Consider the following 20,441-nt stretch of genomic DNA (forward strand, 5'->3'; position numbering starts at 1 on the left):
TACAAGAATTATAGACCTGGCCCTGGCCTGGTAGCTTATTTGGTTGGGAGTGTTAGCCCAATATAACAAGATTGCAGGTTCGATCCCTGGTTAGGGCACATACAAGAAACAATGAATGCATAAATATGCAGAAAACAAATTGATGTCTCTCTCTCTCTCTCCCTCTCTCTCTCTCTCTCTCTCTCCCTTCCTCTCACTCTAAAATCAATCAATAAAAATATTTTTAAAAAGAATTATAGACCTTTGGAGGTAGAAAATCATCCTTGAGAATGGGTTTTCAAATGCTTTTCCCCTGTAGTAATGGACTCCTCTTAAAAAGAAAATAAAACTTAATAAAAGTCAACATGGAAAAAAACACACTAGGGCATCTTATTGATGTGACTGTGTTAATATGTTTTTTGCACTTGCTGAACACGAAGCCGTACAGATGATCTCAGAATGCAAATAGACAGTAACACAGATATACTAAAATATCAGGTAAATGGGATCATTGTACTTTGAGATTACCTATTTGGTATGCAGCAAGTAATCAAAGGTTGCACAGCTACTTTGTGACAAACTCAGGACCCAAATTCAAATTTTCTTTTTCCCTCTTGTAAGTTACCAAATGATGCTGTCCCGGGAGTCTGGAATGCCTTTGAAATCAGGCTGAATGACACTCTAATCAATTTTAATGATCTAAAGCTTTTAGAATTCAGTGAAAAATTTTACAGCAAAGAGCAACTTTCGATACTGTTTTGTGCTGCCACAAAACTGATCATTATTTTCAGGGATGTTTTATGTTGATAACAATTATTCCTTCTATTTATTCAGCCTGACATACATGGTTTAAACACCGTCGCTTACATTCTGGAGTTGGACATCGGACATGACATCCCTGACCAGTAAATCCCCTGAATGAGTGCATTTTCCCCCTCTGTGCATGTCTCCTTCTCATCCATTGTCTGTCTGCTTTTCATGCCTGTCAGGCGGTGGCCATGACTGTGCACTTATAAAGGTCAGTGACCCAGCAGAGAGGGCAGGCCCTGCAGACGGCGTGTTGATGAAGCATTTCAATGCACACTGAATTTGTTAGCTCTCTGGCTTACTCCTAGGGGTGGGCTACAATTGTTTCCTGTGTGGCATGGCACCCACCCGGAACTCCTAGGGTATGGGCCATTCCAACCAGGAATCTCTAAACCACATCCTAGCAAAACAGCCCACATTTCCCAACTCACTAAATTATTTTACCTGAATTTCCTTCCCTTAGTTTGTCTAGTATACCCAGTAAAACTAATGAAAACAAAGGTTCCCTTTATTTACATATATGGCCAGTCATGGGATGTTTTCAAGGGATTATTTGTGAAACTGTAAGGCCACATAGACAGTAAATTCACATCTTTCAGGTTGAAGAATTTTAAAAGGCTCAGGTTTTAAGTCTCTCTCTATGACAAATGCAAATTTAAACAAAAGCAGACATGGTATTTGAGATTGTCTCAGGGAAGGCAACATTTGTTTCTCTCTTGGGAGCCTCTACCCCTCCATAAAGTAACGGTAATCTAGAAGTAGAAACCAACAATTCAAAAATGAAAGTCTGGTCTCCAAATTTCAAACTGTTGCTGTATTTGCTGCAAGTGAAGAAGGCAGCTCTCACATAGATGAAACGAACTGGAAAAGTTACCTGTATATGTTCTGGTTCTGGTCATGGTGGTGTAGCCTGTACTATCCTTCCTACAGATAGCAATTATAAACTACAAAATATTAAAAGATAACTATTTAAATGTATTGGAGAGAGACCAAAGCAGGCAGAAACTGGAAGGAATTTGGTCCTCAAAACAAGGAACCACGCTGAATAAGATCGACATGTTTATGGATTTTCCCGGGGGTACTCTATGGTCCACTTGGTTCAGGACAACTAGAACTCAAACAGAAAGCCATAGTCTTTTTGGCCTGAGAATTCAGAGAATGGCATTTGGGGGCTAATACAGTAACTGGAAATTGAGGGGTAAAAATCCCAGAAAGAAGGATCATAGAGGAAGTAGGCCCCAAATCTGCTTATATCATCCTCTCAAATCCTTGGCTGACCTCTGAACAGCACATGTGCAGGAGAGACTCCGAAGAGCTCAGTGGAAAACTACAGCTGGGAGACTGAAAGAGCAGAATAGAGATTTTAGCTTCTGGTCACTGAATGGAGACAGAATTTAGAGCTTGAGTCCTGCCAAGTTTGAGAGGCTTCCACTTAAACTTTAGAAAAGTCATGCCTGAGGAATAAAGACCAGATACTCTAATTAAAGGATTTGTCATAGGACTACTGACAAAATTGAAACAGAACCCATGAAAGCATCAAACCAAAGCTCAATAACTCCAAAGTGATCTGTCATTAATTTATCTGCCAGCTAGAAAAAAATGTAGTACAGAGAAAAATAAGAAACCAGAGTCTATAATATGTCCTCTGTAATGTCTAGTATACAATAAAAGTTACTAGACATAATGAAGAAAAAGAAAAATGTGACCAAATTGTAAATGACTCAAGATGACACTGATGTTACAAAGACTTTAATGCAGATATAATATATTTGTTTACATATATTATTTAATATACTTATAATATACACTGAGTGGCCACATTATTATGACCACCTGACGTTTGTAGGCAAATTAGCTATAATTTCACACTGAAGTTCCTAGAGGGCCAGACCATTATAAATAGGGAAGCAGGTTGTTTACCACGACAGTAGAAGTGATTTTTTTCTGAAGATATGGGTAAACAATGCAATTTAACAGCCTTTGAATGTGGGATATATTTGAACGTGAGTGGCCAGATTATTATGACCACCTCATCAGTACTTCTTTGGGCCACCTTTTGCCTTCAATACTGTGGCGATTCTTCTTGGCATTGACTCCACGAGATGTTGAAAGGTGATGCGAGGAATCTGACACCATGCCTGATGAATAGCACTGTCCAGTTCTGTGAGATTTGATGGTTGTGGAACCAGCTGCCTGATGGCTCTTTTAACTTCGTCCCACAAATGCTCAACTGGATTGAGATCTGGTGATTGTGGGGGCCACCTAAGCAAGGTGAAGTCTCCCTCATGTTCTTGAAACCACTCCTGCACAATACGAGCACTGGGGCATGGCGCATTGTCTTGTTGGAAGAAGCCATCTCCATTGGGATATGCCATCAACATAATAGGATGAACTTGATCAGCAACAATACTTTGGTATGTTGTGCTATTCAGCCGTGGTTCCACATGAATTAAAGGGCCCAATTCATGCCAGGAAAACATGCCCCAAACCATAACACTGCCCCACCAGCTTGAAGGTTTGTACTCATGCATGTGAGGTGCATGCTTTCATGCAGTTTCCACCAAATTCTCACTCTGCCATCTGCATGATGCAACTGGAAACGTGATTCATCGGACCACATGACTTTTTTCCAATGCTCGACTGTCCAATCCTTGTGTTCCTGTGCGAATTGGAGACGTTTTATCTTGGTAACTGCAGACAGCAAAGGTTTTCAAACAGGCCCTCGGCTTCCATATCCCATACGATGCAGTGTATGGCTAATTTGCCTACAAACGTCAGGTGGTCATAATAATCTGGCCACTCAGTGTATTTGTCTAAAGATAAGATAATCATAATGAGCAGACAGATGGGAAATTACAGCAGAGAAGTAGAATAAAAATGAAGCAAATGAAAATTATAGAACTGAAAGTATAATGCTTCAAATAAAATTCACCAGATAGGCCTTAAGAACAGTGAATTTGAAGACATTACTCGAAAAATTCAATCTGAAGAATAGAGAGAAAATATTTTACAAGTATGTGAAAATAATTTTAGTGTCCTCTGGGAAAATATAGATTCTAACATACATGTAATTAGGTTCCTAGAAGAAAGAGAGAAAATAAAAAGAGAAAAACATCAATTGAAAAAAATGGAAGAAAATTTTCCAAATTTGATGGAAAATATCAAGTTATAGACTCAAGAAACTTAGCAAACACCTTGCAAGATGAATACAAAGGAAACTACGACTAGGCACAGTTTAGCCAAATTTCTGAAAACCAAGGATAAAGAGAAAGTCCTGAAAAGTTGTCAAAGGAAGAAGATATCACATAAGGGGATAATGGTACAGTTAATTACTGACTTTTCAACAGACAGTGGGGACAGAGACAATGTAAAAACATCTTTAAAGTGCTGAATAATAAATTGTCAATCCAAAATTCTACATCCAGCAAAAATATCCTTCAAACCTGACAGTAAAGGCTGACTTGTTAAAAATGTCTTAAAAGAAGCATTTCAGGCTGAAAGAAAATGATAGCAGGTGCAAACTCAAATCAACAGAAGGAATAAAGAACACTAGGAATATTTTTTTTAAAGTGGGTAAACAGAAAATATTTTTCCTCCAATTAAAACAACTGTTGAAAGCAAAATTTATAACATTGTATTTTGGTACTTATAGTGGATATATAATATTAATTAAATTTTACAGTTGTTGCATTTTTACATTTTACATGAAGAGGTAATATATTCACTCAAAGTAGGCTGTGGTAAGTTAAAAATGGATATTACAATACCTAGAGCAATCACTTAAAATACAAAAAACAATAGAGTTAAATCCACAGGGAAATTAAAATTAATATTTTTAAAAATGTCATTAGACCAAAATAACCAGGAAAGGAGAAATAAGAGGGAAAAGATGGGACACATAGAAAACAAATAGCAAAATGGTAAACCTAAATTCGTTATATCAATATTAAATGTAAATAAACTCAACACTAAAAGACAGATGTTGCCAGATCACATTAAAAAGCAAGATTGGGGGGGATAAGGACACATTTGTAATACCTTAATCAATAAAGAAAAAAAAGCAAGATTCAACATATGCAGTCTATAAGAGATGCACTTTAAATATAAAGAGACAGATTGAAAATAAAAAAATGAAAAGATTATCATGCAAACTGTAAATCAAAGAAATATGATGTTGCTTTATTAACACAAGACAAATGTGGACTTGTTGAGCAAAAGAATATTACTAGAATTTAAAAGCATTTCATAATGATAAAAAAATGAATTCAATAGGAAGACATAATAATAAATGTGTATGCAGTTAATAACAGTGCTTCAAATACATGAAATAAAAACTGACAGAACTAAGGAGAGAAATAAATCCAAAATCACACTTAGAGATTTTAACCACTCTCTCAGTAATTGATAGAAAGTCTAGGTGAAAAATTAAGGATATAGAAATATTTTAATATTCTACCACCTCAACCTAATTGGCGTCTACACTAATAAAAGAGAAACATGGTAATTAGCATACAACCACTACCCTTCCCATTGGCTAATCAGCATATCCTTATGCAAATTAACTGTCAGCCAAGATGGCGGCCGGCAGCCATGTACTGAAGCGAACAGGGAGGCAGGCTTGCTTGCTCCAGTGACTGATGAACTTCAACGTTCCCTGCCTAACTTGCTGGCCTCTCAGCTGCAACTCTAAGCAACTATGTTGCAAATATAGAAGCTAAACAAAACCCCAGAAACCTGCATTAGTCAGCCAGGCTTCAGCCAGCCGGACCGCAACATTGTATCAAATACAGAAGGTAAAGGCCAGAAACCTGCTTTCAGCAGCGAGGCCTCAGAGCTAAAGCTGGCCCAGAATAGAAAAAAAAAGAAAGAAAAAAAGGAGCGGTTGGGAGCTTTAGTCACCCACCAGCCTGAAAACAGCCCTCAGCCCCTCACCCAGACTGGCCAGGCACCCCAGTGGGGACCCCCACCCTGATCCAGGACACCCTTCAGGGCAAACCAGCCGGCCCCCAGGCCTCTATCCTATATAGTAAAAGGGTAATATGCCTCCCAGCACTGGGATCAGCGGAGCCGCGAGGCCTCCTGGCATCAGATCAGTGTGACAGGGGGCAGTGCCCAAACCCCCTGATCGCCCTGAGGCTCTCTGAGTGACAGGGGGCGGGGCCACAACCTCCCTATCTGCCCTGCTCTGTTCGTGACAGGGGAAGGCGCCCCAACCCCCTGATCAGCCCTGCTCTGTGCCTGATAGGGGGGAGCTCCCCAACCCCCTGATCGGCCCTGCTCTGTGTGTGACAGGGTGCGGTGCCACCCCCCCCCCCCCCCCACGGGCCCTGCTGTGTGTGTGACAGGGTAGAGCCATAACCTCTCCATCGGCCCTGCCCCGAGTGTGACAGTGGCGGCACCCCAACCCCCTGATCGGCCCTGCTCTGTGGGTGATAGAGGATGGCGCCCCAACCCCCCTCCACAGGCCTTGCTCTGTGTGTGACGGGGGTGAGCCATTACCTCCCATTGGCCTGCCCTGAGTGTGACAGAGGCAGCGCCCCAACCCACTGATCCTCCCTGGTCTGTGTGTGACAGGGGGCGGTGCCCCAACTTCCCTATCGGTCCTGCTCTGTGAGTGACAGGGGGGAGCTCCTCAACCCCCTGATGGGCCCTGCTCTGTGCGTGACAGGGGAGAGCTTCCCAAACCCCTGAATGACCCTGCTCTGTGTGTGACAGGGTACGGAGCCCCAACCCCCCTGATGGGCCCTGCTCTGTGAGTGACAGGGGGACAGCGCCCCAACCCCCCTGATCGGCCCTGCTCTGTGAGTGACAAGGGCAGTACCCCAACCCCCTGATTGGCCCTGCTCTGTGCATGACAGGGGGTGGCACCGCAACCTCCCCATCGACCCTGCCTTGAGTGTGACAGGGGGCGGTGCCCCAACCCCCCAATCGGCTCTACCCTGAGCGTGACTGAGGGTGGCATCGCAACCTCCCAATCCGCCCTGCTCTGTGCATGACAGGGGGCAGCGCCCCAACTCCCCAATCGGCCCTGCTCTGAGCCTGACCAGGGGCTGAACCTAGGGATTGGGCCTGCCCTCTGCCACCCAGGAGCAGGCCTAAGCCAGCAGGTCGTTATCTCCCAAGGGGTCCCAGACTGCGAGAGGGCAAAGGCCGGGGCTGAGGGACCCCCCCCTCCCCCCCAGTGCACTGAAGCTTCCAACTGCTCCTTGTTTTCTTTTTTTTTTTTATTCCGGGCCAGCTTTAGCTCTGAGGCCTCGCTGCTGAAAACATCGATACAATGTTGCGGTCTTGCTGGCTTTCAGTCCGGCTGGTTTCTGGGGTTTTGTTTAGCTTCTTATTTGCAACATAGTACATAGTTGCTTAGAGTTGCAGCTGAGAGGCCGGCAAGTTAGGTGGGTAACATTGGAGTCTGCAGTCATTGGAGCAAGCAAGCCTCCCTTCTTGCTTCAGTGCATGGCTGCCGGCCGCCATCTTGGCTGACAGTTAATTTGCATAAGGATATGCTGATTAGCCAATGGGAAGGGTAGCAGTCGTATGCTAATTACCATGTTTCTCTTTTATAGTGTAGATGGTATACCAAACAACTTCAGAATACATATTTTTTTCAAGAGTATACATCAAGATAGACCATACGCTAGAACATAAAATAATCTTGAATTTCAAAGGGTTGAAATTTTACAAAGTCATTTTTTTACACAGTAAGTAAAATTAGAACTTAACAACAATAAAATATCTGCTAACTGAACTGTGTGTCAAAGAGGAAATAAACAAGGGAAATTAGAAACTACTTCAAAATCAATGATAATGTACATATAACATAAAAATTTGTGGAATATAGATAAATCAGTGCATAGAGAGAATAAACTTTAAAAGCTTGTATTTTAATAAAAGAAAGACATAAAATCAATTATGTAAGTTTTCACTTTAAATTGCCATCAAAAATGCCGAAACCGGTTTGGCTCAGTGGATAGAGCGTCGGCCTGCGCACTGAAAGGTCCCAGGTTCGATTCTGGTCAAGGGCATGTAACTGGGTTGCGGGCACATCCCCAGTGGGAGATGTGCAGGAGGCAGCTGGTCTATGTTTCTCTCTCATTGATGTTTCTAACTCTCTATCTCTCTCCCTTCCTTTCTGTAAAAAAATCAATAAAATATATAAAAAAAAAATAAATTGCCATCAAAAGAAGAAGTTAAACAATAACACATATGTAATTTTATTAAATTAATTAAATATATGGAAAGAAATAGAAAAAAAGAGTAAATATAACTAAAATAGAAACCAATAGAGAAAATTAACAAAAGCCAAAAGTTCTTTCTTTGAAAAGATTAATAAACTTGACATACTACTGGTAAGCTTAATTAAGGAAAAAGAAAAGCACAGGTGACTTATATCTCCTGATAAAATAGAGAATAATACTATAGATGAAAGAAAGTAAGGATGCATTATACTTTTATACAATGAAACATGCAGAAAAATATGAGCCTTAGTTCCTACCTCATACCATATACAGGAATTGAGATAAATTTTATATCTGAACCTAAACGCTAAATCTAAAAAGTTTCTAGAAGAAAGCATAGAATTTTTTTGAGATCATGGGTTGTCAAAGATTTTTTAGGAGAGAAAAACACTAAATATGAAAGGAAAATTTTTAATTTGGACTTTATAAAAATTTAAAAACTTCTGCTTATCTAAAGGACCCATTAATAAAATGAAATAATAAGCAATAGACTGTGAGAAAATATAATACACATGTCTGGGAAAGGGCTTATGTAGAGAATATACCAAGAACTCCAACAATTAAAAACCAAACAAGAATTTAAAAATGGAAAAAACACTTGAACAGATATTTCACAAAAGAAAACATGTATAAGAATAAATGCCCAAACACCATTAATTGTCAGAAAATTGCAAATTAAAACCTTAGTAATATGCCATTTCATACCAAATCTTGGCAAGACTGTGGAATAACCAAAACTTTCATACAATGTTAGTGGGTATAAAATGGAGCCACCTATATGGTAATTTTTATGAAGTTAAATATAAAACTCCCTTATTACTCAGTAATTCTACTCCTAGGTACTTACTCAAAGAAACTGAAAATGTTAATAAAAAGATGTGTATGGGAATATTTACAGAATTTGGGATTTACTGGATGTGGGTATAAGGGAACTTTCTGAGGTGATGTACATAAATATTCCCTGTTACATTTATCTAAACTCATTGAATTGTATACTTTAGATATGTGAGCATCACTGTATATATGATTTTTAATTAAATTAAAAACTGACAATATTGTTAAGGTGTCAGTTCTTCCTAACTTGATCTATAGATTCGGTACAACACCAGTCAAATTTCCTGCAAGTTATTCTGTGGATATTGACAAACTGATTCTTACGTTTATATGAAGAGGCAAAAGACCAAGAATAGCAAACACAGTATTAAAAAAATAACAGAATTGGAGAATGGACATTACCTAACTTCAATACTTACTCTACAGCTACGATAATCAAAACAGTGTGGAACTGGCAAAAGAATAGACATAGAGATCAATGGAACAGAATAGTGAGGCCAGAAGTAGACCTACGTAGGTAGAGTGAACTGATCTTTGATAAAGAAGCAGAGGGTAATACATAATGGAGAAAAGACAAATTGTGCTGGGACAATTTGACATCCCCATGCAAATGCATCTCGACACAGACCTTATACCCTTCACAAAAATTTACTCAAAATGGATCATAGATCTAGATGTAAAAAAATGCAAAACTATAAAATTCCTAGAAGATGATACAGGACAAAACCTAGATAAACTTGAGTGTAGCATTTATTTTTTTAAAAAATTTTGTTTTCTATTACTCTGCTGTGACACAGGGCATAACATTTTCATAAGGCTTTTTGTGGGACTACAGTCAGTGATTAGCAACATATAATAGTACTCCAACTCTCTAAATAACAAGCTCTAGACAAACTGGACAACCTTTCACAGGTACACAGATCTGCATGGAAAAATACTAAAATTTTAGACTTGCGCTTGTATACTTGAATTTATTTCCCTTTATAGTGTATTAAGAAATGACATGCACTTTAATTTGCCAAAAGCCATGCTTGTTTTCTTGCAGCAACATGTACTTCTATTATGTAGTAAAGTGGATACCAGAACTACAAAGGTAGGAGGTGTAAGTAAATTTTTATTGGGAAGGGAAGTTGTCAACTGAAACAGCGGCAAATTAAGAGTGAACGAGGAAACTCCCTGTTGTAACAGAGTCACAAGACCTCCATCATAATGACTTTTTAGATACAACACCAAAAACAATCCATGAAAAAATAATGGATAAGGTGGACTCCAATACATTTTAAAAACTTTTACTCTGGGAAAGACAGTGTCAAGAGAATAAGGCACAGGCTGGGAGACAATATTTGCAAAAGACACACATGATAAAAGACTGTTTTCCAAAATATATAAAGAACTGTACTCTTAAAACTCAACAATAAGAAAACAGCCAACCTTATTGATTACAAAGTGGGCCAAAGACTGTAACAAACACCTCACCAATGAAGATACACAGATGGCAAAAAAGCATATGAAAAGATGCTCCACAACAAATGTCATCAGGGGAATGCAAATTAAAACAACAATGAGATAACACCTAATAGAATGACCAAAATCCAGAGCACTGACAGCACAAAATGTTGGCGAGGATTGTGGAGCAACAGGAACTTTCATTTATTGCAGGTGGGCATGCAAAATGGTACAGCCACTTTGGAAGACAGTCTGGCAGTGACTTAGAAAACAACATACTCTTACCATATTAATCCAGCAATCACACTCATTGGTGTTTACTCCAAGGAGTTAAAAACTTATGCCCACACAAAAGCCCACATACAGATATTTCTAGCAGCCTTATTCACAAGTACCAACACTTGGAAGAAACCATGATGTCTTTTGGTAGGTGAACAGATAAATAAACTGTGGTACACCCAGACAATGGAATATTATTCAATGCTAAGAAGAAATGGATTGTCAAGCTATGAAAATGCATGACTAAAGCATAAATGCATATTACTAAGTGAAAGAAACCAATCTGAAAAGGCATTTAAAAAACATAAAATAAAACAAAACTGTGAGATAGTAAAAAAATCAGTGGTTGCCAGGACTTGTGGGGTGGGGGACGAATTGGTGGAGAACAGGGGAGTTTTAGGCCAGTGAAATACTCTGCATGACACTATAATGATGGATACATGTCATTATACATTTGTCCAAACCCATAGAATGTATAGCATCAAGAGAAAACCCGAATGTAAACTATGGACTTTGTATGGTTATGATATGTCAATGAAAGTTCATCAGTTATAACAAATGTACTACTCTGATGGGGGGTGATGCTAATTGGGGAGGCTATGCATATGTGGGCACAGAGAGTATATAGGAAATTTCTGAACCTTCCTCTTAATTTTGCTGTGAACCTAAAACTGCTCTAAAGAAAGTCTTAAAAATAAAAAGCCAAGAAACCAACCAACCAACCAACCTCATGCTTGTCACTTTTCTGCCATGAGATAAAGCAACAATTTCACAAAATATTAACAGAAGGATGTAGAAAGTATCCTTAAATTATGATCCTTAAACCTTTGTATATTCTCTATTCATCATTCCTATTTTTCTGTTTTGTAGAAGTATGTTTTCTAACTCATGTACAGAGTTAAAAAAAAAAAAAGCCAAACTAAACGGTAACTTCCTAGAAACTTTTGAAGAACAATTTCACAGGGCCTATCAAAAACTCTAATTGCTGTACCTTTGACCCAACAATCTCCCTTGTAGAAACCTGTCCCTGGAAATATTCACATTAAGTGCAAAGAGATGTATGGGCAAGGACGTCATTACAGTCATGCTTGGTATAGGAACCAATTGGAGAGTGTTTGCAGTGGTTAACAAATTGTGGCACATCTATGTTAACAAATACTGTGTAGCTGTTAAAAGAAAGAATAAACATTAGAAGTTTATAAGATAGTTTTGGGTAATAGAAACAGGCTATAGAACAATATGAACAATATTATCCCAGTTCTGTAAAAACACCGCCCCCCCCCCCCCCCCCCAATTCTCTCTTACTTCTGTCTCTGCTCCTCACCTTTCTTTTTCTTTGTAAATGAATAGACTTTGCCCTGAAGGATATGCATCAAACTGTTATCAGTGGTTACCACCTGGAGAAAAGGGGTGGAGACAGGCCAAGTGAGGAATTTAATCTCTTTTAACTTTCTATATGCCTGCCTTATACTGTTTAATTTTATTTAAAATATATTTTTATTGATTTCAGAGAGAAAGGGAGAGATAGAAACATCAGTAATGAGAGAGAATCATTGATTGGCTGCCTCCTGTGTGCCTCACACTGGGGATTGAGCCCTCAACCGTGACCTTCTGGTTCATAGGTGAACACTCAACCACTGAGCCACGGAGGCTGGGCTATATTGTTTAATTTTTATCCTCAATGAATGTATTTGTAATTATTTTTGTAATTATTTTTTTCAGTTTTATTGAGATGTAATTGACATATAACATTGTATTAGTTTAAGGTGTACAGTATAATGCTTTGATATGTGTTTATATAGCAAAATGATTATCACAGTAAGTCTAGTTAACATCCATCAGCTCGCATAGTTACACTTTTTTTTTCCTTGTGATGATAACTTTGAAGATCTCTCTTAGCAACTTTCAGATAGGCAATATAGTATTACTAACTAGAGTCACCATGCTGTACATTACATTCCTAGAACTTAACTTTAACTGGAAGTCTGTAACTTTCTCCCATTTCCCCATCACCACCCCCCTCTAGTGGTTTCAGAAAGAAAGGAAGAGGAAAAATAGAAAGACAAGAAGAAAGGAAAAGGAATAGGAAAGGACACAACAGGTATTTTACTGCAGAGGCACAGGACAACCTAATCCTCAGTGTTAAAAATCGGTCAGGCTTAGATGAATGATTCTTTCTAGTCCATACCCTGACTTTAGGTAGGGCTAAATTTAACCACCTCATATGATTGTGAATTATATATATATTTAAAGACAGAGCTTTAGATCACACAGCTTCCCGTGGTAACCATTTTCATTTACTGTGAAGTACTACTTACACTTGAGTACCTCTGTCCCTCGTGAGCATCCTGTATTAACTCACACAGTGTTAACTTTCAGTGACCTATGTTAAGGTTAAAGGAGGAGCAGTGACCTGGATGAGGAAACCCACCCTGCCTCCTATTTTCATGTTTTCTTTTTAAGAGGCCATCTCTGTACAGCTGGGAGAACTTGCAGAGGTGGCAGAGGTGTACTGTACTGGCCCAGCTTGGAGTCTGCCTTGGAGTCCTGACGGAACTGGGAGCCCAGCTCTGCCTCCTACCAGATGTGTGCCCTTGGTCAAAATAATTCACCTTCCCGAGCTTCAGTTTTCTTATTTGAAAGTGGTTAAAATCATAATGGCAACAGTGATGATGATAGCCCCTTCCACTTTGCAGGCCAGTTGTAAGGATTATAAGAATTAGTTAAAGCACCTTGCTCATAGTAGGTGTTTCACCATGATTATATTTAATCCAACCCCCTGAAGTAATCCAGATTGCTGGTAGAGTGAAGTAGAGATAAGGACCCATATCTCTTTACTTTAATCTCTTTTGTTAGAGATTCTCTTTGAACCTTTGAGATCATTAACTTTTGGACTATTATTACTTTACCAGACAGTTCCTCATGCTGCCTCCCTTGTTGAGACTCACTTTGTAGCTCATGAGAGCCTTATTGTATACACATATTCCAGGATGTAAAGGGTTAGTCCAGCGGTTCTCAACCTGTGGGTCGCCAACCTGTGGATCGAGACCCCTTTGGAGGTCGAACGACCCTTTCACAGGGGTCATCTAAGACCATCGGAAAACACATACATAATTACATATTGTTTTTGTAATTAATCACTATGCTTTAATTATGTTCAATTTGTAACAATGAAAATACATCCTGCATATCAGATATTTACATTCCGATTCATAACAGTAGCAAAATTACAGTTATGAAGTAGCAACAAAAATAATTTTATGGTTGGGGGTCACCACCACATGAGGAACTGTATTAAAGGGTCGAGGCATTAGGAAGGTTGAGAACACTGGGTTAGTCTCTACTTGAGATGGTAGGCAGTTTATTCTTTCATCCTCACTGAAAAGGTTCATGCTAGAGGAAATGGCATTAAACTTCACCAGGAGGGATTTAGATTAGACAGGAAGAACTTCCTGACTGATGATTTCCTTCCCTGCAGTCCTTAAAAATAGAAGAGTTTTCAATGTGTCAGTTTTTAAGGTGCAGGCAGTTAAAATATGTAATGGTTTCTCAAGATCTCTTTCAATATTGGTATTACTTTGTCACAGGGCTGAATTTCTAAGAGGAACTCAATTTATGTACATATATGACTTGAAGACAACTTAGAGAAATTTGTCCCTCCAAAACAATAGAGAAATAAATTAGTTTTGCCTTTGTCTCTTTAAAAAATTTTATGTAGCCCTAACTGGTTTGGCTCAGTGGATAGAGCGTCAGCCTGGGGACTGAAGGGTCCCAGGTTCAATTCCAGTCAAGGGCATGTACCTTGGTTGCGGGCACATCCCCAGTAGGGAGTGTGCAGGAAGCAGCTGATCGATGTTTCTCTTTCATTGATGTTTCTAACTCTCTATCACTCTCCCTTCCTCTCTGTAAAAAATCAATAAAATAAATTTTTAAAAATTTTATGTAAATTTTCCTTTTTTACTTTAAATAATTTTTTAAATTTTTCAATTATAGTTGACATATAATATTATATTAGTTTCAGGTATACAACCCAGAGATTAGACATTGTATAACTTACTACATGATCATCTGATAAATCTTATAGCCATCTGACACCGCACATAGTTATTAAAATATAAATTTTTAAATTCTCACCTGAGGATATGTTTATTGATTTTTAGAGATTGAAGAAGGGGGGATAAAGAGAGAAACATCGATTGGTTGCCTCCCAAACATATCCTGACTGGGAATCAAACCACAATCGAGGTATGTTTCCTGACTGTGCAATGAACCCTCAATCTTTTAGTATATGGGATGGTGCCCCAACCAACTGAGCCACCCAGCCAGGGCAGTTGTTACAATACTAGAGGCTTGGTGCGCGAAAATTCGTGCATGGGGAGGGGGGTTCCTCAGCCCGGCCTGCCCTCTCTCACAGTCCGGGAGCCCCTCAGGGGATGTCCTACTGATGGCAACTGCCAAGGTGTTTTCATCAACACAGACTCCAGTCCCTTCACCACAAAAAAATGACAACTTTCTTTAAGCATGTTCAAGATGTCTCTTTCATAGAATATGACCTTTCTTTCTCTCTCTTTTTTTTAATCCTCACCTGAGGATATTTTTCCATTGATTTTTAGAGAGCGTGGAAGAGAGAGGGAAAGACAGAAACATCAATGTGAGAGGGACACATTGATTGGTTGCCTCCTGCATGAGCCCTGACCTAGGCCCCGGCCAGGGAGGAGCCTGCAACCTAGGTATGTGCCCTTGATCAGAATCGAACCTGGACCCTGCGGTTCACAGGCGGATGCTCTACCCACTGAGCCAAACCGGCAAGGGCAGGGTATGACATTTCTTAGCCCCTCCAGCAGCGGACCTCCATTTTTTCCTCCAGGATTGAAGTGGAAAAACCCTAGATCACCTTCTTGGATTCTTATTACCCAAGCGAGTGGCGTACTGCAAGCTTAGCCAATGAGCGGTCAGAAAAGGTGTTTCCTGTGCAGCTCATGTGCAGAAGTGGGGTGCTCGGAGGCTGCGGAGGCCCTGTCTCCTCTCTCCGGCCCTTTGCAGCTGCAGTGGCTGTGGATGTGGCAGCTTTGTTGGGAAGGACGTCCGATCTAATTAGCATATTACATAGATTGTTGACTGTATTCCCTATGCTGTACTTTACTTCCCCATGACTATTCTATAATTGCCAATTTGTACTTCTTAATCCCTTCACCTTTTTTATCCATCCCCCAACCTCCCTATCATCAGGCAACTGTCGAAATGTTCTCTGTATCTATGAATTTGTTTCTGTTCTTCTTGTTTGTTTATTTTGTTTTTTAAATTCAATTCTTGATATATATATATTTATTGTTTTATTATTCATATTTTTAATCTTTTTTCTAATTTGTCTTCTTAAAGATGACCTCTTTCAGCTTTTTCTTGTATGGGAAGCTCTTTATGTGTCAATTCTAAATGATTGCTTTGTTGGGTAGAGTAATCTTGGTTGTAGGTCCTTGCTTTTCACCACTTTGAATATTTATTGCTAGTCCCTTCCAGCCTGCTAAATTTCTGTTGAGAAATAAGGTGAGTCTTATGGGAGTTCCCTTAAAGGTAACTAACTGCATTTGTCTTGCTGCTTTTAAGATTTTCCCTTTTTCTTTAACCTTTGGCATTTTAACTATGATGTGTCTTGGTGTGGGCCTCTTTGGATTCATCTTGTTGAGGACTCTCTGTGCTTCCTGAACTTGTATGTCTATCTCTCTCACCAGGTTAGGGAAGTTTTCTGTCATTATTTTTTCACATAGGTTTTCAATTCCTTGCTCTCTTTCTTCTTCTGGCATCCCCATGATGCAAATGTTGGCATGCTTAAAGTTGTCCCAGAGTCTCCTTATGCTATCTTCATTTTTTTTGGAAATTTTTTTCTTTTCTGCTTGGTGTTTTCTGCCTCCTTATCTTCCAAATCTGACTTGATCATCTGCTTCATCTATTTTACGGTTGATTTTCTGTAATGTATTCTTCATTTTAGTTATTGTATTCTTTTTGTTTTCTCTCTTTGTTTTTATGTTTCCTATCTCTTTATTGACGTTCTCACTACGTTCCTTTATTCCTCCCCTAATTCCATTGAGGATCCTTATAACCAATGTTTTGAACTCTACATTGGTAGATTGCTTGTCTCCATTTTGTTTAGTTCTTTTTCTCGAGTTTTGTTCTGTTCTTACATTCGTGACATGTTTCTTTGTCTTCTCATTTTGGCAGCCTCCCTGTGTTTGTTTCTATGTATTAGGTAGGACTGCTATATCTTCCAGGCTTGATAGAGTGGCCTTATGTAAGTAGGTATCCTGTAGGGTCCAGTGGCACAGTCTCCCTGTTTACCTGAACTGGGTACTCCAGGTGCACCCCCATGCGGGATGTGTACGTCCTCCTGTTGTAGTTGAGTGGGAAGGATTACCCCTAGGTCAATAGGCTGCAATGACTGACTGTGACTAGAGCAGAGAAGCTGCTGTGCAGAGGCTGACCCCTTGGAGCAGGACTTGCTTCAGCAGGGCTCTGGTGTCTGCTGAGATCCCCTCTTGAGTATGTTGCTTGTGGATGTGGTTGTGCGGTACTTTGACATGGGCTGAAGTGGTCTACCAGGTGTGCTGGTTCTAGGACCTCTTGAGAGATGCAGGCCAAGGTCAGCTGCCACCTATGTTCTGTCTAGGGCCACATAACATGAGCTACAAAGTGATCTGCAAATGGCTGCTACTTGTGCTTGGCTTGGAGGTGCCCAGGAGAGGCCAAATTGTGAACTAAAGCTGGCTACTACTAGTGCCATGTCTAGGGCCACCTTAGTGTGAGGTACAGGGAACACTGAATCCAGATGCTGCTTGTTTGAGATTTTAGGGAAGCCTGAAGCATGAGCCAAGACAGGCATTTGTGTTGCCTTTACCTCTTAAAAGGCCTTTAAAATCCTACAAAACTACTTTAGCAAGGTAATAAATAATTCCCCAAAAATATACAGAAATGCATTTCAGGAACTATTGTGTAACAAAAATTTACATTTGTATAGCACATTAAAATTATTCACTATAAATATTAATATTTTCTCATTATTAGATATTTGAGTCAACCCTAAAAGGGTTTAGGATTGGGTCTGGAATCTAATTAGTTGAACTGGATGATCTGTGAACTGCACCATTTGGGCAAATGAGAATAAATATAAAGTCACACTGACATCTAGTGGATTCCATACGTTACTGCCACTGTCTGAGTGGCACTTAAACTCTTGATCTCGTTCTGGTACATATTTTATAAATTGGACTGGACAGGATCTGAGAGTCCCTTCTTAGTTTAAGAATCTATTAAAGCAAAAGTTTTCAAACATATGTCAGTACTTAAAATGATCATTTTATTGTTTTCTAACATTTTTTTTGTGGTAACGGAGTGTGAACTGTGTGATGATGACTTGGAATTTGTTGAGACTTCTTTTAAAAGCTAACTTGTGTCATTTTCATCATTTTCTATGGACACTTGAAAGGACAATATACAATAGTCCGTCTTATTTGGGGTTTCACATTCTACCATTTCAGTTACCTGTGGCCAACTGTGGTCCAAAAATATTAAATGGAAAATTTCAAAAATAAACAGTTCTTAAATTTTAAATTGTACATTGTTCTGAGGAGCATAGTATAATCTTGTGCCTATCTGCTCTATGCAGCCTTGGAGGTGAATTATCCATTTATCCAGCGACTCCATGCTGTATACACGCTCTGCCCATCAGTCACTTACTACCACCTGGGTTATCAAATTGACTGTTGTAGCATCACAGTGCTTGTGTTCAAATAACCACATTTTACTTAATAACGGCCCCAAAGCACAAGAGTTATGCCAAAGAGAAGTTGGAAAGTGCCTCTTTAAGTGAGAAGGCTAGTAGAGTTCAGTACTGTATTTGGGGGGAAAGAGAGGGAAGACCATATTTACACAACTTATATTACATATATTGTTATAATTGTTCTATTTTGTTATTAGCAGTCTTTGTTAGCATCTTACTGTGCCCAATTTTTAAATTAAAGTTTATTATAGGTATGCATGTATAAGAAAAAACATAGTATACATAGGGTTTGATACTATCTACAATTTCAGGTGTCCACTAGGGGTAGGGGATCTTGGAATGTATCCCTTTTGAGTAAGGGAGGGACTACAGTACTTTCGTTTTGTTTGTTTTCTTTCCTTTCTTTTTTTTTTTTTTTTTTTTTTTTTGCAGGGTTCCATCTAGATACTATACCTACGAAGTCTAAATACTAATATGGTTGTCCAAGTTTTCTATATCCTATAGATTTGGGAGGTGGGGAAGTTACTCAATTTATCATATTGTGATACAAATGGGATAAAAATCTTTCTTCATGACTATGGTTTGTCAATAGCTTATACTTTTGTCAGTTTTTTGCTTTATATATACATATTTGTTAAATGCATATTGATTTAAGACTTCTTATCTCATTTTTAATTGCGTAGATTATCTCTTTAACCCCATTATTATCTTTTGCCTTAAATTCCATTTTATCTAACATTAATATATCTACAACTAGAAGCCCAGTGCATGAAAATTTATGCAAGAATAGGCCTTCCTTTCCTGGCTGCCGGCACCAGCTTCCCTCTGGCACCCGGGACCTGGGCTTCCCTCCAGGCTTCCCTCCGGCCCCGGCTAGGTCAGGAAGGAATGATGTCCGGAAGACATCTGGTCTAATTAGCATATTACCCTTTTATTATTATAGATAGCTTTTCTTAGGAAAGAATTTGCCTGTTATTTCTTAAATCTCTTATCTTTGTTGTGTGCCATTTTATTTAAGTTGTGTCTCTTGTAAGCATTACATGGCTGGCTTTTAAAAATCACAGGGTCTCTGTTTTTTTAATAGTGGCTTTATTCTTCTTACATATATTGTACTTATTGATTTATTTAAACTTCCACCATGTTTTTAAACCATTTTTTCTTTGTATTTTATTTTTCTTTTTTCCTATGATCTGTTGGATTGGTAATTAAAAACATTCTTCCCTGTGCCATTTTAGGATACATTGTATTACTGTTTTTAATTTATATATTGTCTTTTACATTTAGCTATTTTTATTAAGAAATTATTTAACTGTACATATAGGTATATAACAACCAATGTGCCCACCTCTCAGCTTTACAAAGTTTTGATAACTCTAACATTTGGCTAAAACTGCCTTAGATTTAGAAATTAAGAAAAAAATGTACAGGTTTAGTTGAAGCCCCTGTGTACAACCTCATTAATCTCATTTTTCCTTTTCTTCCTCTTGAGAATTAACCTCTGTAATGAATTTTGATGTTTATTAATTCTATGAATGTTTTAAATTTTTGTTCCTATATTTTCTAGTTAAACAATATGTTTCAATAGTTTTAAATGTTTTGCTGGTTAAAACATAAATATCTTATCAACATATTTTTGACATTTATTCATGTTTGTTTATATACATCTGGTTCATCATTTTAGTTCCCATATAGTAGTATAACATATTATATATACATTTTTCCTACATTCTTCTGTTGATGAATATTTTGGTTTTTTTCTGTAAGTTTTTCTTATTCAAGCAAAATTAGAATGATGTTCTTTTACATTACTACAAGTGTACATGTATGAAAATTAAAGCAAACTCTTTTATGTACCCCTTAAAGTAATCTTAAACTAAGTGATTTATTGCACAGTTTCAAGATAATACTTAAATTTTTTCATTTCAAATTGAATAGTGGCAAATATTTTCTCAATCGCCCTATCATATTTTCCTACAACTAAATATAAATTTTAAATTTATTAATTAATTTATTTTTAAATACATTTTTATTGATTTCAGAGAATAGGGTGAGGGAGAGAGAGGTAGAAACATCAATGATGAGAGAGAATC

Source organism: Myotis yumanensis, unplaced genomic scaffold (genome assembly GCF_028538775.1).
Source record: "Myotis yumanensis isolate MYYU_CA2020_CCGP unplaced genomic scaffold, mMyoYum1.0.hap1 SCAF_9, whole genome shotgun sequence".
Taxonomy (NCBI): Eukaryota; Metazoa; Chordata; class Mammalia; order Chiroptera; family Vespertilionidae; genus Myotis; species Myotis yumanensis.